The sequence below is a fragment of the Triturus cristatus genome, chromosome 3_1, assembly GCF_964204655.1.
Source record: "Triturus cristatus chromosome 3_1, aTriCri1.1, whole genome shotgun sequence".
Lineage (NCBI taxonomy): Eukaryota > Metazoa > Chordata > Amphibia > Caudata > Salamandridae > Triturus > Triturus cristatus.
In genome coordinates, this window is record NC_140583.1 from 12,079,393 (window position 1) to 12,105,687 (window position 26,295).

Below are 26,295 nucleotides of genomic sequence, written 5' to 3' on the forward strand. Positions count from 1 at the left end.
AAATATCTCCTAGGAAATTTTTGACATCTGTTTCACTCAATGGATTTCATCTGTTCCAGTTTTTTTTCTGATAGAAAATATTTTTCTGTAGTAAAATAAAATGTCATCTTTATTTGACAAGTGTCCTGTCTGGAAAAAAGAAATCAAGTCAGACCGTTTTTACGTCTGCATCATCTGCCTTCCTGGGAGCCACGTTCCTGACAAGTGCTCACTGCAATAAGTTTTCCAGATTCACCCTGAGAGAAAGAGAGAAAATTCATTGCCATGGAACAGAGAAGCGACACAGGTAGCAGCAGGCACAATATAGAAGGTGGGACATCAGGTGAGCGAGGAGAGGATCAGTCCTTTGCCAGGGCTCTTCCACCTTCCTCTGCGGACTCCAGGTGTGAGAGATCCAAAAAGAGAAGAAACCAGCATGAACAACATTCCAGGTCCTACATGTATGTCCTCGAGAGCTGGGACAACGTCGAAGAAAGACAACATTCGACATCCAGGCATAAGCGGTTGGGGCGAAGGAGAACTCTGACTTCGAGAAGTTTGCTGACGTCAAGACATAGGAGAAATTCGACATCAAAGAGTCTGTTGACATTGAGAAATTCCGGAGAAATGAGAAAGTCAAGACCACGATGTCTACCGCTTACTTCAGACTGAGTACTTGCGTGCGTAGTCTCCATCATCACCTATAGTATGTCTAGGCTCTCCTGCTTCTCTGTCACCTCTTCCATCTCCTCCTTCAGCCACTTCGCAAGCGTCTCTTCCATCGCAAACACCTGTGGAAGCACCAATGGAGACCTGCCACATTCCTGAGGTCTCATTCCAGATCTCAGCATGGATCCAGAGTGCGATCACCTTGAAGACCTCATCACCAGTCTGGGCATTCTTGTTCAAGACGAGCTGCCCGGAGTTCACGCTATTATGATCATACGTCAAGGTTAAGATCTAGGACAAGTTCATTGTACACATCGCCTTATTTGACTTCTTCCTCCAGTGCAGTAGGATATGTTCCTACCATGTCTGATTCTCCACAACCAAGAGTCTCTCCAATCAATAACATAAACACCGTTCAGGAATATACTTGTAAGGGAAGCTTCACAATTGAATATTCCATTGTCTGCTCCACAGCCATCGCCATCAGTAAGTTTTGAGATGCTCCACCAGCAATGGTGTGTACACCACTCCTGCCCCTAGTTCCGGGGTTATTAGAACCAGCATTGGAACTGTTCCTTACACCAGCTACAACTAGATCAGCCCTGTCGAGGCTCCAGAAAAATATAAACTTCCGGAGCAGAAACCCTTGTTTATTTGCTCTGATCCTCCTCCTGATGCTGTAGTCACTCATGCGGCAAAAAAAGTTCATTCTACTGCTCTGTCCTCTACAGTTGTTCCCGACATGGAGAGTAAAAAAACTTGACTGTAGGTCGCAGGATGTGTAGTGAAGCGGCCACTACAATGAAGGCAGCCAGTGCAGCTGCTCTGCCGGGCAGGTAAGACAGAGCCTTATGGGACTCCCTACTGGTGTTTGCCGGGCATCTCTTCTAAAATCGAAGGGAAGTAGTCAATGAGGGCATGATTGTTTCAATCAGATAATTTGTGCTGCAGCAGATGCTTCGTTACTAGCAGCACACGGATACTGCCATAGGCTGGCCCTTTGAAGGCATCCTTGGCTTCGTTTAACTGCACTGAAACAAGAATCCCAGCAGCAAATTCCTAATCTGCCCTTTTCTGGAAACACCCTATTCAGTAGCCACACCAATGGTTTCAAAGTCAACATCAGCAACAGCAAAGACGTTTTCAGCACCAACAACGTCGTCACCCTAAAGGAAAAGCTGCCCAAGCAGGAAGGCCTCCAAACAATTAGTCACTGATTCCCTTCTCTTCCGTTACCCGGAAGGGGCAACAATCCATCAAGAAGGACGCCTGGGTTCTGAATATTGTGCAGAATGGGTATTATCTCCAGTTTACCAGCCCTCCACCAAATATCCTACCAAAACCATCTAATCAACATCTGCAGATGCTGTGTTCATAAGTGAACATCCTTCTGCAAAAGCAAGCTGTAGAGATCATCCTTCCAAAACAACGAGCCACTGGATTTATTTCCGTTATTTTCTGGTACAGAAAAAGGGCCACAAAATGAATCCAGGCCTATATTGGATCTCAAACTCACCAACAAATGGATTAGAAGAGAGAAGTTTTGATTGCTCTCACTTGATCAAATTTATCCACAAATCCATCAAGGAGACTGCCTTTGCTCGGTAGACCTCCAGGGTGCATATTCTCATGATTGATAGCCAGAAAACTCTGCAAGGTCTTGAGATTTGTAGTGGGTCGCGATCACTACCAATTCAAGGTACTTTCAAAATGTATGGCAGTGGCCGAAGCACATCTCAGGAGACTCTGAATATGTGTCGATCCATACTTGGACATCTGGCTTATCAAGGCTTCAACTCGACAACAGGCCCAAGCCCATCAAATGGTGAGCAGTATTCTCCACCTACTAGGGCTGCATGTCAATCACAACAAGTCGACATCTTCTCCAGTCCAGTCTCTGCATTTCCTAGGGGCTACCATTGTCACACTATAAGCAAGAGTGTATCCTTCGGAGGAGACACACTTATCGATCCATCTGAAGTGTCACGCTCTAATTGAAGTCTCCCATCCCACAGTGAGACATGTGTCATCTCTCCTAGGCTTGATGGCCTCATGCATCTTTTTGACTCCGAACGCCCGTCTCCACATGAGAACACTCCAAGAGTGCCTGAAGGATCAGTGGAATGATTGTTCAGGCAATTGGGAGGACAAGATCACTCTCTCTCCCAAAGCAAAGCAATCCCTGAAATGGTGGTGCACACCGATAAATCTCCTTCACGGGATGCCTTGTCATCAAGAAGTTCAATCTCAGGCAACAGTAACAGAAACCTCTCTGTTCGCTTGGGGAGCGCACATGTATCATCTTCAAATCCAGGGAACATGATCTCCAAGGGAATTGACTTATCTCATCATTCTCCTCGAGCTCCTGGCGGTTCTCTTGGCATTGAAGGATTTTCTTCCGTCATTCAAGACAAAATCCCTGCTAGTTGAGATAGACAACACAACAACAATGCACTATTTGAACAAGCAAGGGGGAACCAGATCCAGGGCCTTGTCTTAGGAAGCCCAGAAAATCTGGAATTGGCTGATAGCCAGAGACTGAGACTCTGCAACTCATCTTCGAGGGGCTGAAAATATTCAACCGGACACCCTTAGGAGAGTTCTTCAGGAAAACCACAAATAGCTACTTCATGACAAGGTATAATCAGAATGTGGGGTTTTCCTCAAATGGACATTCGCAAATGCAGAAAACAAAAAATTCCCTGACTTCGCCTCGAGGTACTACCAACCAGGGATGCTGGGCAATGCCCTATGGATTGAATGGTCCTGCAAATTTCTCTACGCTTTTTCTCTCTACGCTGATTCCATCGGTTCTCATTAAACTATCTTTCTCGAGGGCCAGAATGATCTTGATTGCTCAAGAGTGCTCAAGAGTGTCCCCGGCAGCAGTGGTTCACATAACTTACTCGACGCTTTTTCTCTCTACGCTGATTCCATCGGTTCTCATTAAACTATCTTTCTCGAGGGCCAGAATGATCTTGATTGCTCAAGAGTGTCCCCGGCAGCAGTGGTTCACATGCCCTCATTTGCGGCTGCTTCCAACGCAGACTGCGAGGCACTATCAGTTAGCGTGAGCTATGCGCCGCAAGATACGTTCAAAGCCATGTCATTTATCGACCCCCAGGCCCCAGAGGTGGCTTTCTGGAGTCTATGGGCTCATTGCTGGAGGAGGGGTTTTGTGCCAAAGCCTTTACCATTTTGGGCGATTTCAACTTCCATCTTGAGGACACCTCCAACCCAGATACCTCTAGACTGCTGCAAATCTTGGGGGGAGGGGACCTCTCGCAACGGGTAGAAGGCCCAACACATAAGGCTGGCCACACTTTAGACGGAATCTTTACAAACTCCCCGGACCATGCCGCAATCATTTTTGCTAGTGCTTTGTCCCCCATCAAAGTATCCAACTCGAAGCCCAGGGAAAAGATAGCCTTATGAGCCTGGAAAAATATCAATGGTGCCAACTTTGATAAAGCTTTGATAGACTCGGTTCCTAATCTTCCCACTAACATAGAGGAAGCCACAATGGCTTTTGAGGGTTGGATTGACACCGCCTGTCACAGACTGGCACCTGTCAAATGGTGCTCTCCCAGACGTGGGCTTCCCTCCGCCCCTTGGTTCTCTCAGAACCTACAGGAGCTTAAATCAGAGTGCAAGAGGCTGGAGCGTCTTTGGAGAAAGGGGTACAGCCAGACTAACAATAAAGCTTATCAAAATAGTCTGATAGCCTATAAAAAAATACCTCAGGAAGCAAAAAAAGCCTATTTCTCCCAACAGATCGCCGGAGCTAAATCTTCGTTGAAGGAACTTTTTAGAACGGTGACTAACCTCACAACCCCCCCTAAACCCACTACTCACAGTAGCCCAGAATTCTGTGACATCCTAGCTTCTTTTTTTCTAAACAAAGTGGAAGTCATTTTCTCCTCTTTTTGCAACCAACAGGATGAGGCTAATGATTGGGCAGTCAGGTCAATCACAAACCCTCCTTGTGAGTAACCACTCCTACAATGTCTAACCTTTTCTAGCTCATATGCTCATCACTGAGTGAAGCACAACTTCTTCTCTGTTAGCCTTACAATATGTAACCTCCTCTTACTCTGATCTCACCCTAACAATCACAATTCACTCCTATTGAATTAGTCACCACTAGAAATGCAGGAAGTGCTTCAAACTGTTCCTTCAGAGCTCAAGACTAACCAACAATAATTTAAAGTAGCCGATAGCCAATGGGTTAAACCAGTCGGAGTTGTGGAGTAGTGTGCTGTCCACTGCAAAGTGCTTCAACGCCTCCTCAGGAGTAGTAAATGCAAGATAAATGCAGTTACTATACGATTTGGTGGTGTCCTTCCCAGAGCTCTGCTCAGGAATGTGTGTTTTTTCCCCTTCAGTTTACTTTTGAGTTGCGACTTCTGGACTTTCTGTTTCCTCTGCTTTCAAGTTATGTTATGTTATTATCACTTATAACCTGCACGGATACTCAAGAGTGTCCCGGCACGGAGGCCAACTGTCAGTGCGTGGGAGCTGAGAGGAACTGTGAATTAATTAAAGAGCAGAGTATTTAGCTGCTTCTTGAACAACCTAGGGTCTTGCCTATTCCGCAGTTCATAAGGAAGGGAATTCCAGGCTTCAGCTGCCTTAAAAGATAAAGAACTGCCCCCATTCGAGTAAGGTGAAAGCGGGGTATCACCACAAGACACTGAGCGCAATTGTCTTCGAGGGACATAAAATCCAAAGCATCTCCTAAGATAGGGCGGCCCGAATCCATGGAGAGCTCTATGGGCAAGAATGAGGGCTTTAAACTGGACACGTTGAGCCACAGGAAGCCAGTGTAGGTCCCGTAGCTGTTGTTTTACACTCCATCTACCTGGACTGCCGAGCAAAACTCTAGCTGTGACATTTTGTATAGTTTGCAAATCTTTCAGCTGGTATCCAGGCAAGCCAATGAGCCCAGCTGAAGACAGAATAAAAAATGTTTCTCTGCACAAAATGGCTGAATCACACAATAAATCCTTATTTCAGGTTATGTGGCCCATGTTGGTGGAACAGTATGCATATTGACAGTGACATCTTTTCAAACTGCTTACTGTGTGGCGCAGTCTGGCACTGCTACTGGCAGACGTGGGGTGCGATGGTTTTACACCTATAGTTATTAGATGACCAAGGCATCTCTCGCCATCCTCCAGGAGGGAGGAAGAGTCCCTCTCCATGATAGTTGGCTTATGGATGTGCCCAGGACTGTCTGCTGCACCTTATTCATACCTGAGTTGCAACAGTGTACTTTGGGTATGCTACTTGAATTTATTTAGAAAGGACATGGTTCTTCTACAGTCCATCAAGGCAAACCTTGGACACAGCTCTTTTTGTCGAGATTTATTTCCACAAGAAACTCTAGCACCTTTGTATAGTCAGTGTTAGACCTGGCACCTTGGCGTGAGTTTCCCTTCCACTTTTTGCTGATGTCTCTGCCCTGCTGCTGAAAGGAAAGAGCAGAGTCACCACAACAAAGTGCTCCAAAACCGGACTGAGCCAGGCCCAGGCCCCCTGGCGACAAAAAACAAAAGAATTACTGTATAAAAGAAGGAGCCCTGCTCCTAAGGAATCAGATCCTGTTTGCGCCAAGAAGAAACTCTGCCTGAAGAGAAGGACCTGGGAAAGCTGCATGGAGGAGTACTGTCTCTAAGCCTGAGAGACTGGCCCGTGGTGGGTGTCTTGCTGCTGGAAGGAGAGGAAAAGACTGTAGAAGAGACTTTTTATTCAACTTGTGCTTTACAAACAATCTCCAAGGGCTTACGTGTGAACTTGCCCCCTGAACTGCGCCCCAGGAACAGTGGGTGCTACCTTTCACTGGAAGAAGAGGAAGCTGCTGTGGGTGGCTCTGCAACGCTGACCCCATAAGAACCTGTGTGCCCCCACCTCGCTGAGCACCGCGACCTCTGGCTGCCCGGGCTGCTGTGAGCACCGCAAAGACCAGCCCGCCTGGTCTGACCAAAGCAAACAACTGCCCCCTCGAGTCGTAGCTCGCAAGGTGAAGGGAGACTACCTGCGTCCAAGCGCCGAGCCTCTGCGACCCTGTGCCGCCGAGACCACTGTAAGGACCCATGGTGCTCTGTTCGCCGATCCTGGTGTCTGCCGACAGCGCGACGTGCTGAGGATCACCCCCGAGCTGCCCCTCCTGCTTCCGACCTCCGTGGTATGCTGAGACGTCCCCGAGCGCCCCCCGAAGCATCGCCGTCCACGGAAGAGCCGGGACTCCAACGCGACGCGGGACGCCCTTTGCGGGACTGCTGAGGCTGCCACGAACTCCCTAAAAAGATCCCAGGTACTGTGAGCTGAAAGCGCCCTCGTACGAACCGTACTTGCCTTTGTACGGTCCGTACCAGCGCTGGCGTCGCGCTATGCTATTCACGTGTGAAGTGTGAACTTTGGTACGGGTCGCACCAGCTGTACAGAGTGTCCCAGTGAAGGTACGGACCGTACCGTTGGAAATATATAGACGTTGCTCACGCGGGAAGCGTGAGGTTTGGCAAGAGGCGTACCGGACAGCGTACCTACGAGGGTACGGTCCGTACGGCTTAAGTCCTAGTACGCGTGCTCACGCGAGAAGCGTGAGGAACGGCACGACGCGTCTAAAAACTCGTACGAAGCGTACTGAAGGCCCTACGAAACGCACAGACCTCAAATAAGTGTATTTTGAACCAAGACTTGCCATTTTAAGAACTGTGTACTCCTGAAAAGTCAGTACAAGTAACTGGAACCTACTTTAAAGTGAAGAACTGTATTTCTAAAGCCTGCTTGAAGAAACCTTTTATATAAAGAGTTTATTTTTACAAAAATACAGTCTTGTGTCTCTGTGTGGTGGGCAGGTGGTTGTTGTGTGGGACATCTTGAATGCTTAACCTAATGCCCTCTGGAACCTAGCCTGACTGCTCGCGCCACGTTACCTAGAGGGTGAGCAGGGGTTATTTTCCCAGAGTAATCCTTCACCCTGACTTAGAGGAAAGGGTCCCTGCTTGTCGCAAGTGCATACCTGCACCAACCAGAGACCTCGGATTCTAACATTGGTGGCAGCGGTGAGGATTTACGGATTTGCATTCTTGGTGTCTGCGCAGTGATTACTAGCCATTGCACAGTGAGGACAGTCCAGTAGCTTGAGCCACAGAACTTTAAATTTAATTTTGCTTGCCAAGAAAGAAGATCCCTTGTGTTTGGAGTCATGCCGGGCCCAAACAGCATTGAGAAATCGATCTCTGAAACCTCTGAAATAGCCGGAATGGAATGGGATGAGTCAAAGCTGGACAACTACAAGAAAGATGAACTCAAGTACTTCTGCAGGAAACTCAAGGTTCCCCATGCAGGGTGCAAGAACAAAACAGATCTCTACAAGGCGCTGAAAGCCTGGATTGAATCAAGGAATGCAACTGAGGAGATTATAGTAGTGGAACCAGCGGAGAGCGTCCATAGTTTTGGCAGAGGCCTGTCGCCAGAGGAGCTGGCAGACAGACAGGCCACCAGAGAGGAAGAGATCACTTTGGCAAAGCTGAAATTAAATGGCCAATTGGAGCTAGAAAGCAAGAAGCTGGCTCTGGAAGAAAAGAGAATGGCTCTTGAAGAAAGAAAGATTCAGATGGAGCACGACGCGAGAATGAGGGAGTTGGCGATAAAAGAGAAAAGTTTGGAAAACCCTCCCTCTGGTAGCAGCGCAACGCCGGTGCAGGTAGGGTCAAGGGTGTACATGCCAAAAGATGTAGTTAAGGAATACTTTAAGAATGACGACATAGGGCAATGGTACAAGGCCTATGAGGTAGCCATGTCTTCCCACCGGGCCCCTGAGAGAGATTGGGGAGCGGGGTTGTGGGGGCGGTTCCTCAGTGAGGGGCGGGACACACTTTTAGATTTGCCCTCTGATGTCTACAATTCTTACCCCCACATGAAGGAAGCTTTAATGAATAAATATGGGCTAACTCATGAATTATATAGACAGAGGTTCAGGGGTTGTACCAAGATTGCGGGGAGTACGTATGTGGAGTATGTAACCTTTTTCTGCAGAGCACTGGATGGCTGGGTGAAGGGTAGCAAAGTGGATGATTACCAAGGTCTCTTTGATTTGATTGCATGGGAGCACTTGTCGCTTAATTGTTTTCCTGAGCTACGCCAACACCTGATAGATAGCAACCTGACTAACCCTAGGAAGCTTGCTGAAGAGGCGGACCGCTGGGTCAGCACCAGGGTCCACAAGGGTCAAGTGGGAGACTCCGCCAAGGGTGGGCAGGGTCCCCAGCAGAAGAGTGGGGGGGACAGGGGAAAACAGAAAGGGTTTCCAAAAGGCCCCCAAAGTAATACCCAAGGGAACCAGCGGAAAGGTTCTCAGCCTCCCCCACCCCCAAAGCCGACAGGGGCCCGACAGGTAAACCTGTTCCCAAGGGGCCCCCTCAATGTTATAAATGTGGTGAACTGGGTCACTTTGCAAGTGATCCCAAGTGTCGCCAGTATGTGAAACCAGCACCCACTGGTGCTCTACCTAAGCAAGTGGCTACAGTAGCCTTTGGGGAGGAGGTAGAAGTCCCAGGTGGGTGGGACCCCGTCCAGCTGACCTTAGTCTCACTAGGAGACAGTGAGATGGTCCCCCAAGCCAACTTGCCCTCTAACACTAAGAAATATGGGCAAGTGGTGACTGTCAATGGGAAGAAGGTAGAGGCTCTTCGAGACACAGGCGCCAGTGTGACTGCAGTGCGGCAGCACCTGGTATCTCAAGAGCAGATTGTACCCCATGCCTATTGTTGGGTTGTCAATGCTGACAACACAGACTCCTTGTCCAATGGCTCAAGTTCCCTTTGAGTGGGGGGGGGGTCTCTGGTACTCTGCAAGTCGCTGTGAGAACTGCCATGCCTGTAGACTGTATCCTAGGGAATGACTTGGAGAGCTCCCGTTGGGAAAAGGTGGAGAAGACAGCTCACCTGCGGATGGTGGGTTTACCTGATTGGGCGTGCGTGACCACCCGGTCAATGGCAGCCAGTAGGGGTGTTGAAGGGACCCTGGAGCCTGAGGGAGAGGCCCAGGAACCGGCCTTAGGGAGAGGGCACAGGAGGCGCGGGAAACCGGCCCCTAAAGTTCCCACGGCCCAGGAGGAAGCAGACCTTGAGGGGGATGCCCTGGAGCCTACCGTGGAACAGATAGCCGAACTAGGGGACCTGCCTGAGCTGACCCATTGGCAGCAAGAAGGAGGCCCCACCAGGGAGGAATTCTGCAGGGAGCAGAAAGAGTGCCCCTCTCTAGTGGGTATGCGGCAGCAGGCTGCAGCCCAGGCCAATGGTGATCAGTCCGGTACTCACTTGATCTACTGGGAGAACGACCTCCTGTACTCAGAGCCTAAGGTTGCTGAACCTGGGTCAGCCTGTGCGCTGGTGGTACCCCAGAAGTTCAGAGCCTTCCTACTGGGGCTGGCTCACAATGTTCCATTAGCAGGGCATTTGGGGCAGGGCAAAACCTATGAGAGGCTTGTCACCCACTTTTATTGGCCTCAAATGCACAAGAGCTCAGATGCTCATTGTAGGACCTGCCAAACTTGCCAGGCAAGTGGTAAGAGTGGAAGGAAGCAAAAGGCTCCACTCCAACCTTTCCCTGTGGTCAGTACCCCATTCCAGCGAGTGGGGATTGACATTGTGGGGCCACTGGACCCCAAGACAGCCATGGGCAACAGGTTTATCCTGGTCTTGGTGGACCATGCCACCGGTACCCTGAAGCCATCCCTCTGAGGACAGTGACGGCCCCCGTGGTGGGACGGGCACTGATGAAATCCCTTTGGCAAGAGTGTGGTGTGACATACAAGTTCACCACCCCTTACCATCCCCAAGGAAACGGGTTGGTTGAGAGATTCAACCGAACCCTAAAGGGCATGATTATGGGTCTTGAGGAACCCATGAGGCGTAAGTGGGACGTCCTCTTACCATGCCTTCTCTTTGCATACCGTGAGGTGCCACAGAAGTCTCTGTGGTTCAGTCCCTTTGAGCTTCTGTATGGCCACCCAGTACGAGGACCTCTTAGTCTGGTCAAGGAAGGCTGGGAGCAATCTCCCAGGAAACCTCCCCAGAATGTATACAGTTACATGCTGGCCTTCCGGAACCAGACTAGGCGTTTCAGGCAACTTGCTAAAGCAAACCTGGAAGCCAGCCAGGAGGAAATGAAGCGGTGGTACGACCAGAACGCCACTCTGGTTGAGCTTCAACCTGGTCAAAAGGTATGGGTCCTGGCCCCTGTGGAGCCTTGTGCACTCCAGGACAAGTGGACAGGACCCTTTGAGATTGTGCAGCGCAAGAGTTCTGTCACCTACCTGGTGGACTTGCGGTCTCCCAGGAACCCCTTGAGGGTCCTGCATGTCAACCGACTAAAGCCCTGCTTGGAGAGGTCCGAAGTGGGCATGCTCTTGGCCACAGATGATAGGACGGAGGAGGAGTCTGAGCCTCTTCCTGACCTCCTGGTAGCCTCAGAGCGAGACAGGTCAGTGGATGGAGTTAACCTCTCACCCACCCTGACCCCTGAGCAACAGGATGACTGCCGCTAGCTGCTGGGGCAGTTTCCTGACCTGTTCTCCCTGGTTCCTGGTGTCACAGATTGGTGCGTCCATGATGTAGACACAGGAGACAGCTTGCCTGTGAAGCACAAAGCTTACAGAGTAACTGACAGGGTCAGAGCCTGCATCAAAGAGGAAGTTTCAAAGATGCTTTCTCTAGGGGTGGTTGAGTCCTCGAGCAGTCCTTGGGCCAGCCCAGTGGCCTTGGTCCCAAAGGCTGCAGCGCCGGGTGCCACACCCGAACTCCGGTTCTGTGTGGACTACAGAGGACTCAATTCGGTCACCAAGACTGACGCGCACCCCATCCCCAGAGCTGATGAGCTCATCGATCGGTTAGGGGCTGCCCGGTACCTCAGCACGTTTGATTTAACGTCTGGGTACTAGCAGATCGCCTTAACTGATGGGGCCAAAGAGAGGTCAGCATTTTACACCCCAGATGGGCATTTCCAGTTCCGGGTTATCGCAATTTGGGATGAAGAATGCCCCTGCCACCTTCCAGAGGTTGGTCAACCAGGTGTTGGCTGGGCTGACCGAGTTCAGCGCCGCCTACCTGGATGACATCGCAGTGTTCAGTGGCACATGGAAAGAACACCTGCAGCACCTCTGGGAAGTGTTGATGGCACTGCGCAAGGCAGGCCTCACGATCAAGGCAAGCGTCAGATCGGGCAGGGTTCAGTGGTGTACTTGGGACACCAAGTGGGGAGCGGCCAGGTGGCGCCCCTCCAACCCAAGATTGAAACCATCCTGGCTTGGGAGCCCCCAAAGACCCAGACAGAGGTGAGGGCCTTTTTAGGACTCACAGGGTACTACAGGAGGTTTGTCAAGGGGTATGGCAGCATTGTTGCCCCCTTGACAGAGCTGACTTCGAAGAAGCAGCCCAGGAAAGTGACATGGACTGACACCTGTCAGAAGGCTTTTGACACCCTGAAAACTGCCATGTGCACGGCGCCCGTGCTCTTGGCTCCTGACTTCTCCAAAGAATTCCTAGCGCAGACAGACGCATTAGAGCATGGTGTAGGGGCTGTTTCTCACAGATGACTAAGGAGGGGTGGGACCAACCTGTAGCCTTCATTAGTAGGAGGTTACTTCCACGGGAACAAAGGTGGAGTGCAATCGAGCGAGAAGCATTTGCTGTGGTCTGGGCGCTGAAGAAGCTAAGACCCTACTTGTTTGGCTCTCACTTCCGGGTTCAGACCGACCACAGGCCCCTCAGATGGTTGATGCAAATGAGGGGTGAGAACCCAAAACTGTTGAGGTGGTCGTTCTCCCTACAGGGTATGGACTTTACGGTGGAGCATCGCCCTGGCACAGATCAGGCCAATGCTGACGGTCTGTCCAGGTTTTTCCGCCTTAGTGAAGAGGAACTCCCTGGGGTAGGGTAGTTCCCCCCACATTTCAGCTGGAGGGGACACGTGTTAGACCTGGCACCTTGGCGTGAGTTTCCCTTACACTTTATTCTGATGTCTCTGCCCTGCTGCTGAAAGGAAAGAGCAGAGTCACCACAACAAAGTGCTCCAAAACCGGACTGAGCCAGGCCCAGGTCCCCTGGCGACAAAGAACAAAAGAATTACTGTATAAAAGAAGGAGCCCTGCTCCTAAGGAATCAGATCCTGTTTGCGCCAAGAAGAAACTCTGCCTGAAGAGAAGGACCTGGGAAAGCTGCATGGAGGAGTACTGTCTCTAAGCCTGAGAGACTGTCCTGTGGTGGGTGCCTTGCTGCTGGAAGGAGAGGAAAAGACTGAAGAAGAGACTTTTTATTCAACTTGTGCTTTACAAACAATCTCCAAGGGCTTGCGTGTGAACTTGCCCCCTGAACTGCACCCCAGGAACAGTGGGCACTACCTTTCCCTGGAAGAAGAGGAAGCTGCTGTGGGTGGCCCTGCAACGCTGACCCCAGAAGAACCTGTGTGCCCCCACCTCGCTGAGCACCGCGACCTCTGGCTGCCCGGGCTGCTGTGAGCACCGTGAAGACCAGCCCGCCTGGTCTGACCAAAGCAAACAACTGCCCCCTCGAGCCGTAGCTCGCAACGTGAAGGGAGACTACCTGCGTCCAAGCGCCGAGCCTCTGCGACCCTGAGCCGCAGAGACCACTGTAAGGACCCAAGGTGCACTGTTCGCCGATCCTGGTGTCTGCCGACAGCGCGACGCGCTGAGGATCACCCCCGAGCTGCCCCTCCTGCTTCCGACCTCCGTGGTATGCTGAGACGTCCCTGAGCGCCCCCCGAAGCATCGCCGTCCATGGAAGAGCCGGGACTGCAACGCGACGCGGGACGCCCTTTGCAGGACTGCTGAGGCCGCCACGAACTCCCTAAAAAGATCCCAGGTACTGTGAGCTGAAAGCGCCCTCGTATGAACCGTACTTGCCTTTGTACGGTCCGTACCAGCGCTGGCGTCCCGCTACGCTATTCACGCGTGAAGTGTGAACTTTGGTACGGGTCGCACCAGCTGTACGGAGTGTCCCAGTGAAGGTACGGTCCGTACCGTTGGAAATATATAGACGTTGCTCACGCGGGAAGCGTGAGGTTTGGCAAGAGGCGTACCGGACTGGTACGACGCGTACCTACGAGGGTACGTTCCGTACGGCTTAAGTCCTAGTACGCGTGCTCACGCGAGAAGCGTGAGGAACGGCACGACGCATCTAAAAACAAGTACGTAGCGTACCGACGGCCCTACGAAGCGCACAGACCTCAAATAAGTGTATTTTGAACCAAGACTTGCCATTTTAAGAACTGTGGACTCCTGAAAAGTCAGTACAAGTAACTGGAACCTACTTTAAAGTGAAGAACTGTATTTCTAAAGCCTGCTTGAAGAAACCTTTTATATAAAGTCTTGTGTCTCTGTGTGGTGGGCAGGTGGTTGTTGTGTGGGACATTTTGAATGCTTAACCTAATGCCCTCTGGAACCTAGCCTGACTGCTCGCGCCACGTTACCTAGAGGGTGAGCAGGGGTTATTTTCCCAGAGTAATCCTTCGCCCTGACTTAGAGGAAAGGGTCCCTGCTTGTCGCAAGTGCATACCTGCGCCAACCAGAGACCTCGGATTCTAACAGTCAGCTTTATCCCTCCCGACCACATCCCCCCCCCAAGTCTTCATACCTGCAACACAAACCTAGGAAAAAGACTTTCACTCAAAACAAACACAATTCCTCATGCTGACAGTGATGTGTTTCAGGCCACTTGGGGATTGAGGGGGTCTGCTTTCCATGCTCATAGAGAAGTTGTTTCAAACAGATGTGTGTTGGATCTGATTTTGTACATTCATACCCTTGAGGGTGTCCACAAACCTCAGCAGATGATGATGTACCAGCATCTACATCTTCTAAAGGCAAAGACAGGGGCCGTGGAGCCTGGCCCAGACTCCTCGCAGTACAAAAGCTTCTACTTCTGAGGGATTCTTCTCATTGCAGAGTCCTCACCTTTAGATTATTCCCAGAAGCAAGACTGGATCCAGAGAGTTTTTTCATCAAAAGCTCTGGTGTGCTGCCGGTGGTGCTGTGTGGCTCCATGAGTACCTCACACAGTTTTTATTTTTAAGCTAAAGCAGCTTTATTGAAATAAATATTAACACGACTGAAACAATATACAGGAACTTGTATAGTCTGTAGGAATGAAATCAACAAGAAATATCATAAACAATTGAAGCTGTTTAACAATATTGAAATATGATGGGGAAAAAAGAGGGAAGGGAAGAAGGGGGCATGCATAAAGGAAGACCAAGCTAACAGCAGCATAGAACATTACCTGAAAAGAAAATAGCAATATAATATATCATGACAAACCAAACAAGGAGTAGCAAAATTAATACCCATGGTAGAGAAAGAGAGAAATCATGGTGGATTAAAATTTTTGGATTAAATTCAAATTGGAAACTTCAGATCTACATCATCTAAAAAGGAAGTCAAAGGTAACTAATATAAAACTCTATTAGCAGATGGACAGTAAAAAGAGGAAAATGCAGTATCTAATCTATGGTAATGACAAATATTATTCCACCAGGCTTTCTAAGAAATATTTGAGTAACATTTCCAATTGATAGAGATTTGCTGAAAGGCAAGAGCTAGCATAAGATCTAACAACCGTAAATTACTATATGGCGAGTGGATATCTTCATAAAGACAACCCAAAAAGAGTGTTAGGGGAGTTAAAGGGCAACTTAAATGAAACATTAAAGATATGAGACCACACTTTTTCCCAGAAAGAGGTTGTAGGCGGACAATTAAACAGCATATGCATAAGGTCACCATTATTTATGTCGCAGGACCAACATTTAGGAGAAGAACCCATGGAGAATCCAGCTAATGTGGAAGAGGTAAGATATAAGCATTAGGAACAGAAGTAAGAATTGAACAGATAGGGGATTGTGATGAGGAAGAAGGGGAAGCACTAGGTAATGAATGAAGAACATCAAGAAGAATTTTTATAAGATGAAGAAATTTAGGTAAAAAGGAACAAGGCCACATGAATAAGTGTTGAAATTGTGAAAAGGAGAGTGGATCATTTTTGAAAAATAAATCTTTTACTCAAATAATACCTCTTTTCCTCCAGGCTTTCCAAAATAGCGGTTTGTTATTAATGGTATTAAGATTGCTATACCAGAGACGAGTCTGTCAGAAGGATTCACGAGTTACAGACTATGATTGGTAAGTCGGTTTTAGGATAGTGCAAGTGTGATTAATAAGAGAAGAAATTATGGGTGGTTTAGCCGAGAAAGATATAACTTCATGGGGGAAAAAAGGAGCTAAAAAAGAGCATGCATTATCCAACCATAAAGGGGTAAACGAGGTTCGCAACATAAAAGCTATCTAGAGGCTTGTCGAAGACAGAAAGCCTTATGGCGTAACCGAAAATCAGGAACATTTACTCCACCTTCCTGTTTGGCCTTCCTAAGAGAAGCCGGAGAAATTTGGCTCTTTAATTCATCCAAAGAAATTTTGAAAGCTTAGAGTCTATTTTTTTTTTTTTAATGTAGCAGTAATATTAATAGGGATCATGGAAAGGTTATATAGAATTATGGGTAAAAGCCATACGACCCTACCAGGAAAGAAAGAGGGGATTCAAGGAGGAAAGAAGTTTGTGGACTTTATCTAGACAATCATTGATATTCGCCGAAACCAAATCAATAATGGAAGGGGTGAACCAAACACCCAAATACTTAGTTTTTAAAGTATTCCAGTGGAATCCCTTGGCAATGAAAGAATGACTAAAAGTAAACTTAGTAAGAGGCATGATTTCAGTTTTGTTAGAGTAATATTGATGTTTTAAGCATTTAATGTCAATTAAAAGGGATTGATGTTGTTTAGAAAGAGATTCTGTTTTTCGAGTAACGAAATCAATAATATGACTTTGAGCAGAAGCTTTAAAAGTATCCCAAAGTAATTGTGGAGAGATAGAATGCCCGTAATCACGTATGTGAACAATGCATGCACTTGTATCATTTATCTGCCTTATAGGAAGCCAGCAATACATGTTGCATAATTATATGGCGCGAACGCGACCTGAAGGTGTTGGAGCGCTTTACCTGAGAACCTTATTACATTACACATTCAAGCACGGGGGGCTTACAAGAATCGTACCATACTAAACGATCCCCGCGCCAGGTCCATTGCGCCTGCCGCAGCCCACTGCATGCCCCCCCCACCCCCAACTGCAGCGGGAGGGGGGGAGATAACCTTAACCAGGGAGCGCCACAGGTGTTGCACCGCCCGCGATCAGCGGGGACCCAGGCAGCTCCCAGCCTTGTAGTGCTGGTGTATTAGGGCCGTGAACCGACGCTAATCTCGTAACGGCTCCCCCGGCGCAGGGTGTGCGGCTTCTTTGCCGTCCAACCCCCATTCATTTACTTTGCACGCGCATGAGCATCGTATTGACCCTACCCAGGGCACTGGTAACTCAGTACCTCAATCGCGTTCGAACGCGAAATCGACACGAGGTATTGTGGCGCCTTACTTAAGTCTCGCAGTACAATAATAACATGCTTGAATGCCCCAGATCACGCGAGCTCCACACGAACGCATTGAAGCGCTTGCAAGAGCGCCGGCTGCATAGCACAAAGTGTATTGGAGCGCTTACATGACAAGTCCAAAACTCCGTGATTATGCACTCTAGGCAGCCCCCAATTCCTGTTGGACCCCGGCCGCCCCGTCACCAATCTCGATGGATCAACATAATTGCGCGAGCTCGACCGAAGGTGGTGCTGCGCTTCACATGAGTGCCGTATTTAAACTTCTAAATCTAAGCACTGGGCGCTTCGCTCCCAAGTACCATCTTGCGTGAGCGAGTGTCAGGAGCAACCTGTTGCATATTTATGCAGCGCGCCATCGCCCCGAAGGTATTTGAGCGCTTTATCTGAGTGCCCTAATTACATTACACAACCAGGCACTAGGCGCGTAATTCAAACCAAATGATATGCCTTTGATCACCGGGCCACACAGGTGCTCGCACGTCATAACCACCGTCTAAATTTACACATCGGGGCCGTGATAGTTTAAACGCGCGTAAATGCTTGTTTCTTGTTGGGCACGGGGAGATTAAGTGAATTGCCCAGAATCACGGGATGTTTTTGCCGACGCCGAGGCTTCGAACCTCGTTTCCTATTACCAATGTCGGCAGCGCCCCATCAGGAGCTCTACCAATCGGGGCTACGTCCCTCGCTACACCGATAAATTCGGCCGGCGGACCGCGTCACTGCCCTTTAGAGTCGCCACCCTCGCCCTAATCTTGCGCCCCCTCCGTCCGTGGCCCACCACGCTACAGGGCCCTGTCGATCTGGTACTGCCCAGGGACAGGGCCGGGGCGGAGTGGGTGCAGCAAGACTCACCGCAATCTGGAGACCCGACGACGACCGATCGAAAAGATGGGAGCTGCACCTCTTTGAAAGGTTGTGAAGATTGTTGCCTATTTATAGCGCAAACTCGACCCAAATGTATTGGAGCGCTTTACACGAGCACCGTATTTACATTACGCATTCAGGCATGGGGAACTTAAATGATTTGGCCGGAATCACAGGATGTTGACGCGACCCGAGAATGATTGAACCCTGGTTACCAGCACCAAAATCGGCAGGAAATCAAAATATTTATTTAATGCAGGTTTGTACTGCGCGAAGGTATGACGGTGCTTTACAGGAGCATCGGTTACCTTATTCATTCAATGCAGGTTTGTGCAGCGCGACGGAAAGACGGCGCTTTAAATGAACTCCGGTTACATTCCGGCGCGGGGAGATTAAGTGATTCACCCAGAAGCACAGGATGTGGAGTCCACCACTAGGCTCGAACCTTGGTTTCCTGCCCCAAAGTCTCTAAGCCTTTATTCGTTATCGAGCAGCCGCGCGACCCGAAGACATTGTAGCGCGCAGCACCGTCATTAAATCAATATTAGGCACGGGATTCGCCCCTGATCACAGAATGCGGACGCGGGCCCAGGATTCAAACGCACCAAGCCGATTGAGATCGCGAACCTGGGCATGCCTGTAACCGTTATGCAGCGGGAAAAAAGGCCGCAGTTATTGGAGATTGAGGTTAAGGTATTGATGCCCTTCACATGAGTGCCGCATTTTCTCTCCCGTGTAGGCACTGGGCGCTTCGCTCCCAAGGCAATCTTGTGAGCTCGAGTTTCTTGGAGCAACAACCCGCGAGCAATGCCTGCACTGGCATCGAGACACGCATATATGGGCAGCCACGATTACCTGTTGCCATATGTATGTAGCGCGCCATCGGCCCACAGGTATTGGAGCGCTTTACCTGAGTGCCCTGTTTTCCTACCCCATGCAGGCACTAGGCGCGTCATTCGGAATACAATAGAATGAGAGCACATACATTTTTGTTAGGCCCGGGCAAATTAAGTGATTTGCACAGAATCAAAGGCTGTTCCAACGTCATTGCCGAGACTCGAACCCAGTTCCCCAGGTTCGAGGTCGAACGCCCTAGCGGTTAGGCCAACTCTCCCCCCCTGCAATCCGGACGCGGTCCCGCGGGCCGGAACGGATTACCCTAGATCCGCCCCCAACTATCAGGTAGCCACGGCTACCCCTTGGCCCCGCCCACCTCAGCCCCCACACAACAACGTACGGGGGGGGGCGCCCACTACACGTGCCCCCCTCCCGACCTCGTAGCCGTTGGGAAGGGGGCAATAACCTTCCCCAGGGAGCGCCGCTCATTCTACATTTTTATAGCACAAACGATCGTTTCTACGACACTGCATCACATTATCACGGGGCCCCTTTCGCATGAAGCTGGGAAGGTTTCATGTTTGCTGGTGTCTTATTGTGAGAGAGTAGTCAAGGGTACGTTCCATGTTTAGTTTCTAAGCTGGGTGTCTGGTAAAGCATGACGAGTTACGCGCACGCCACCGGACCACATCCCTAACGCGGCCCTGAGCCCTCTTGGCCCAACTTGCGCCCTCCCCGCCCGTGGCCATCCGGGCCACAGGGCCCCGGCGACCTGGTACTGCCCAGGGACGGGGCCGGGGCGGGAAGGGTAGAGCAAGACTCACCGTTGTTCGAGATGGTGGTAGGGCCGGGATCGCAGCGGCGAGGACGACGAACGAAGGAGCCAGAGACTACGACCGAAAAAGGCGAGGTGGGCGACAAAAGAGGTCGCCAGTGAGGGTGGGGGAAGGCTAAATAGCCTCCCCCTCACACCTGGGCCCGGAAGTGACGCGCATTGCGCGTCACTTCCGGCCCTGACACGGAGGGGGGCTCCAGTCTGTGTCCCTGCCCCCCCCCCCCCGAAGGGAGGGAGTGGGGAGGGGTGACCGGGGCCCCGGGGCCACTAAGGCGCCGACCGCCGAGTGGCCCCCTGCGGGGGCCGCGGTCAGCGGCAGAGCCGGGGTCTGAGTCCCGCACCAGCACCGGCCGCACAGAAGCCAAGACCTGAAGAAAGGAAGGAGTGAGGAGAGGAGGCGGCGGCTGGCAGCGCTAAGGATCGGCAGGGAAGCACCGGGGGAGGCCCCTGACCGAGGCAGAGGCTGGTGGGCCTTGCCTCAGCGGGGGTCCCACCCCCCTTATATTCCTGCCGATGGCTCTTGTGGTTTCTCCATCTGTGGCAAGTGGAGACCAGAGGGAGACAAGGGGGGCCCCTATCTGCAAGCAAGGGGGGCCTTCTGTTCTAGGGTCGCCTCCTTATCACCTCCAATATCCCCCCTCCACAGCCGCTCCTGTGACTCCCTCTGCCTGCTCCTCCCAGCTCCCTTGGGCGCTACCAAGAGTCAGCCGAGGAATGACTACGGACAAGTCCAGACACTCCGCGGGATAGTGAAAGCAATCAAAAGCAACCAGACCTCTCGGACTAGAAAAAGAAAGAAATAAAAAGGCCCAGTCCACCCGCACCAAATGCCCCAACCTGGAGAGGAGCAACCACTGACAAAGAACGCTAGATTTAAATCAACTGAGGGTGACTGTATTGTTGTTACTTTTGATGACAATCGAGCGGTAAGGCATATCACCAGTTGGAAGGAAAATCTGATCCACAGCTTAATTCGCACTAAGGATTTAAGCTATTTCTATCCATCAAGAAATCATAGTAATTTATATCCCACTATTGAGGATGAGGCAAACTACACTGTGCATAATTCAAATTATAATGGTGCAACCCTGAGGAATTATGAACTCTATACTATAAAGGACCAAAGTCATTTTAGAAGTGATAGATTAGGTATGTCCAGTAAAGTTAATTTCTCAACATTTCATCCTGAGAGTTGGGAGGACACAAATGGATTATATAATAATCATAATCCTCCCCGATTAACATATCCTAACATCCAATATAATGTTCCTACCTCAAATAGGTTCAACGCCCTCTATGAGCGTAACGGTTTGGAGGGTGTTGATTGACTGTACGATTTACCAGCCACATCTATGTCTATCGATTTTAAACCTAGTAACCCTGTCTATGTCGAGAACTTTTCCCCCTCTCTTACTAAATTAGATAGTAATGACCCTACAGAAATAGTCACAGATCAGTTTTTAGATAGTTTTGAACTTGATGGCTTTGAGCATACTAGTACAATGCATTATCAGTTAGAAGCTTTTAATATTCATCCAACCTATGTACACTTAGAACCTATTGCAGCAGAAACTGTGGGAGCTAATAGCGTTGAACAACCTGATCGAATATTAGTTCCCATTGCCATTGAGGCTGTATCTAATATAGAGAATGTTGCTGTTTGTAATATGAATTTAGTCTCTTGGAACGTAGCAGGCCTGGCTGATAAAATAAGTGATCCAACCTGGCTCGCCTTTGTTAAAAAATTTGCGATTATATGCCTCCAAGAGACATGGATGGAAGGAAATAATGCCTTCATTGAAGGATATCAAAGCTTCCTTAGGCCAGCAGCCCCCTCAGCTAGTGGCAGAGCAAAGGGGGGTCTTGCTATCTTTGTTAATTTGGCTCTTTTGTGCGATATAACCAGCCTTAAAACTGTAAATTGTAATATTCAATTGCTTGTACTGAAGCGAGGTAAACATGCTCTAACTCTAGTTAATTTTTATAATGCTATAATTAACGAAGGGGAGTGTAATATACTATCATTGAATGAACTGTTGAAAGAAGGACCAGGTACATTGCCGTGTAACGTTTTAATCGCAGGAGATTTTAATGTACATCCCTGCGGTAACCCCCGAGACACCCCTATGGGTGTCCTGGGGTGTAACAGCATGGATGGATTCCACTTTCGTCACACTAGGCATGGGTCATATTTAAATGACTTGCTAAATGAAAACAACTTGCTTGTAGCTATGTCACTAGTCCCTGAGACCAAAGTCTACTATGTTCCAACATTCAAAGGCTCTGGTCCCGGGTCATTCATAGATCACATATTACTATCTGCCGACCTTGTCAATCAGGCTTCTAATTTTATGATTCAAACAAACATCCACAGTGATCATAACCCCCTTTCCATTAAATTGAGTGGGGGTGTATTTGAACAGCGAAAGCACTGTGAAGATGTGGGCATATTAAATTGCATCAATGGAAAACGTCGCCTGAAATGGCATCTGGTAAATCAAGAAAATTTCTATAAAGAAATTAACAAAACATGTGGCAGGGATCTAATGGATTGTGTATCAACATGTTTGCCCCCAGAGCAAATTCTAGCCATTTTTGAAGGTATAGTGACAACAGTAGGGTCGTTGTTATCAGTTTCAGTGAAGGGGCAGGTTAAAAACAATCCTAAATGGTTTGATAACGCATGCTCCTCGGCATGTAAAAACTTAAGAAAGGCGTTAAAAAACAAACCCAGAGACCCAGGTAATATTAAAAATCTCCGTTTGATATATAAAAAAACTCTTGTCAAACGGAAAAAGGAAATAAAAGCCTATACTTGGGAGTCCTTACTTGATCCCTCAGTCCTGGGTAACAGTAGTAAATTCTGGGAAATTGTAAACAAACCTCTGTTTGATAACCCGAGTGATACTGCACTAGGTACAAACATCCCAGAGAAAGATTGGGTTACTCATTTTAGTGCAATTTTTAAAAGTGATGATCAACAGACAGTATATGATCTTTTAATACCAAAGGAGAACTTTTTATGTTTCTCAGGTAATGAAATAGAAAAGGCTATCCAAGGTTTAACTGGTAATAAGGCTCCAGGTCCAGATGGCTTGCCACCGGATCTTTTTAAATCTCGTATCTCGGTATGGGCACCTGTTCTCGCAAAGGTGATAAATGCAGCTGTAATCTCTGGATGCCCAAAGTCTTGGGGACAATCAACCATAGTCCCTGTGTTCAAGAAGGGCGACCGTAGTAGTCCACTATGCTACAGGCCAATTTCGTTAATTAATTCTGTAGCTAAAGTGGTAGGTGGCGTAATCTTGAATAGGCTAACAACATGGGCGTCGGTGAACAAAGTCATATCCTCTATACAATATGGTTTCAGACCTGGTCATTCTACAATAACTCAATGCCTGAATTTATACCTGATTGTAGGCAAATACACTCTGGCCCGGCAGGGAACCATTCACATGGCTTTTATGGACCTATCGTCCGCCTTTGATTGTGTTGATAGAGGTAAATTGTGGGACATCATGTTAAAGATGGGTGTTGAGCAGAATCTAATTTATGTTTTGGCTGACTTGCACTCAGATACTAGAGCTAATGTCCGTTACACTCAAGATCTGAAAGTAACAAGTGACATTAGAATCAACCGGGGAGTCCGTCAAGGATGTATCCTAGCACCATTTTTGTTCAATTTATATATTAATGAGCTAGAGGATTACCTGATAAAAACAGGAGCTGATTACCCCTACGTCGGCCGAAAAGGCGTCCCGGTTCTGCTCTACGCGGACGATGCCGTCCTTATTTCCAGGACGGCAAACGGCCTTCAGCTACTTTTAAACTCATTTTATGATTTCATGAGTTCTCGAGGCTTGAGTATTAATAACTCAAAGTCATACGTCATGAAAATAGGCCAAGGGTCGCGAAAGCCTAATTTGTTCTCCATAAATGGGGAAAAAATTCCAAACTCTAAAACCTTCTCATACCTTGGGGTTCTACTTGATAACCAATTAACCTGGGGCCCAGCTGTTGTAAAAAAGAAGGGCGAGGTAACACGCACCAATGCAGCCATACTCGGGTTTGCTAGAAAAATGGGTAACAGCCCGGTGGCTGCTTTACTTAAACTTTATCAAGCTAAGAGCGTCGCAATTGCCTGTTATGGCAGCGAGCTCTGGGGCTACAGTCAAACGCAAGCCCTGGAGATTGCAGAAAATAATTTTTTTAAGAAGGTTTTGAGGCTGCCAAGGGGAACTGGAAACTTCTCGGTGCATGAGGAGCTAGGTGTACCTTTTCTCAGTGATAGATTAGCAGCAAGCCCCCTGTTATGCTGGCTGACCTCCTGGCTAAACAAAGATATACCTCTCACACATGATATATTAAAAGAAGCCTTAACTTGGGACGGCAGGTTCAAGGTCCCATGGTTGAGGTATATAAATGACCGCCTCACGGAACTGGGACGGCCTGACCTGTTCTCAGCCCCAGAGATTATAACTAGAGCTGATGTTACCTTTGTGAAAAAATCATTTTCGTCCATTAGGTATTTTGCACGGGAGGAGGGCGAATTGTTGAAAGCTAGCGTCAGGAAACATGCCTTACTCCAAACAAGCCTATGTATGGAACCGTATCTATCATGGCCTATGTCTGGCTTTGAACGCTATTTACTGACAAGGTTCCGTTTTGATTTATTTCACCTCCTGTTGGCAACTCCGAAAGGGACACACCGAGGTCAAGTGCTTCCTGCTTGCGGCTGCGACGGGAAGTCTCCGCAAGACATGGTGCACTTTCTATTTATTTGTCCTTATTACACAGTACCGCGGAAGATATATTTAAAGCCTTGTTTAAAAAAATTAAATTTCACACAGATTAAACCAGCTCTTTATTACCTTCAACTCTTAAATAGCGACTGCACTTTATATATATGCAGCTTCTTGAAATTAGCCATTATTTTCAGGAAAAGTATGGAGGGATAATTATGCAGCTTTTAACATTGTTCTTCTCCTTTATTTTTTAACTTTGTATATTTATTTATATTTTTAACTTGTTCAACTTGTCTGCTGTTCTGGTTTTATAATAACTCTGTATCTTATCTTGTCTCATAACTTTGCTGTCCAAAAACGGAACTGGATGATGTGTCTTCTGTACTGTTTTTCTGTGAAATCTTGCTTATGATTGTATACTTGTGACATGAACTTTTTTATTGTTTATCTGTGAAATCTTGCTTATGATTGTATATCTGTGATATGAACTTTTATGATTGTAAAGATTACAATCGAATAAAGATATTTGACTTGACTTGACTTTGACAAAGAACGCAAATCTGCAAAGTGGCCTACAAACTACCCTATAAGCTGGGGCATAAGACCCTACTAAAAAACACAAACAGGCCAGGGTCCTACAGAGGTGGCCAGGCACTAAAACTAGCAAAACCTGCACCATGAGAACGCCATTCACGGACTCAAGCTTGGCTGGAGTCCACCCCATTGAACACTCAACTCCAACACCACGACAGTCTGCAAGTACTTCACGCCAATGGCAACTGCCTTGAGAACACTGGCGAAAGTTGCGCCATGCAGCAACGCTACACCGCACAAATGATCTTCAGAAGAACAGACGAAGCAGCAAGCAAACGATGGCCAGAGCCAGGAACTACATTCACATTGCGATGAGAAAATGGTTAATGAGAGTTTCCTCCGCCCCTTGGACAATGGAGCTGATCGCTCTTCGACCCAGGAGTCCACGCAGGGTGAGGTAGGGCAAGGTAAACCTGAACTTTTAGAAATATTATCAGCACTGGACTCCTCGAAAGGCGACACGCAAAACCCGTAAGGGAAAAGTATGGCGACACTTCAGGCGAGAAGCAGAGGCCCGCGATACGATCGGTCCCTATCGCGGAGCTCGTCAGCAATGAAGCCTTACACTTTCAGTTCATCTTTGTTAGGACTGTGTAAGAAAGTGGGTTTCTGTTGCAGTAAACCACTCCCCCCTTTTTTTTGTTGCCAGACTACTGATGCTCTTTGACTTGATGTGCTCTGGGGCCTGCCAATCAAGACCCCAGGGCCTGTGTTCTTTCCTCAAAACAAAACCCAATTGGCATCTCTGACCACAGGGCACTGTTACCAGAGAAGGCCCCTAAGGACTGCAGCACTTATTGTGCCACCTTTAGAGGCCCCTGCCGGAGTTTCGGTCAGCAGCAGTAGGCCAGACCCGTGTCTGTGGCAGAGGCATCCATTTTGTAATGACAGGGCTCAGGCAAGTCCTACCGGGTTTAGCCAGTGTGAACATGTCTCTCCCTCTAGAAGGGTGGAATGCGGGGGTAGTATTCCAAAGCGTTTGACACACACGACATGTTTTGAGGCAGCTATTCCAAAGTTAGCATTTACCGCGAGGTTATAATGCACTTAAGAGTATATGGTATGACTGTATCACAGAACAGCCATAAGGATGTAGCTCCGAAAGCTGCAGAGGGGCTCAGCTCATGCTTGGGCACCCTCTCACATAAAACCAAGCACCCTGCCTTCAGGATTGTCAAGGCCTGCCATAGGAGTGGCTTATAGGTTTATATGTGTCTGTATATATATGTGGATATAGGTAGCCTA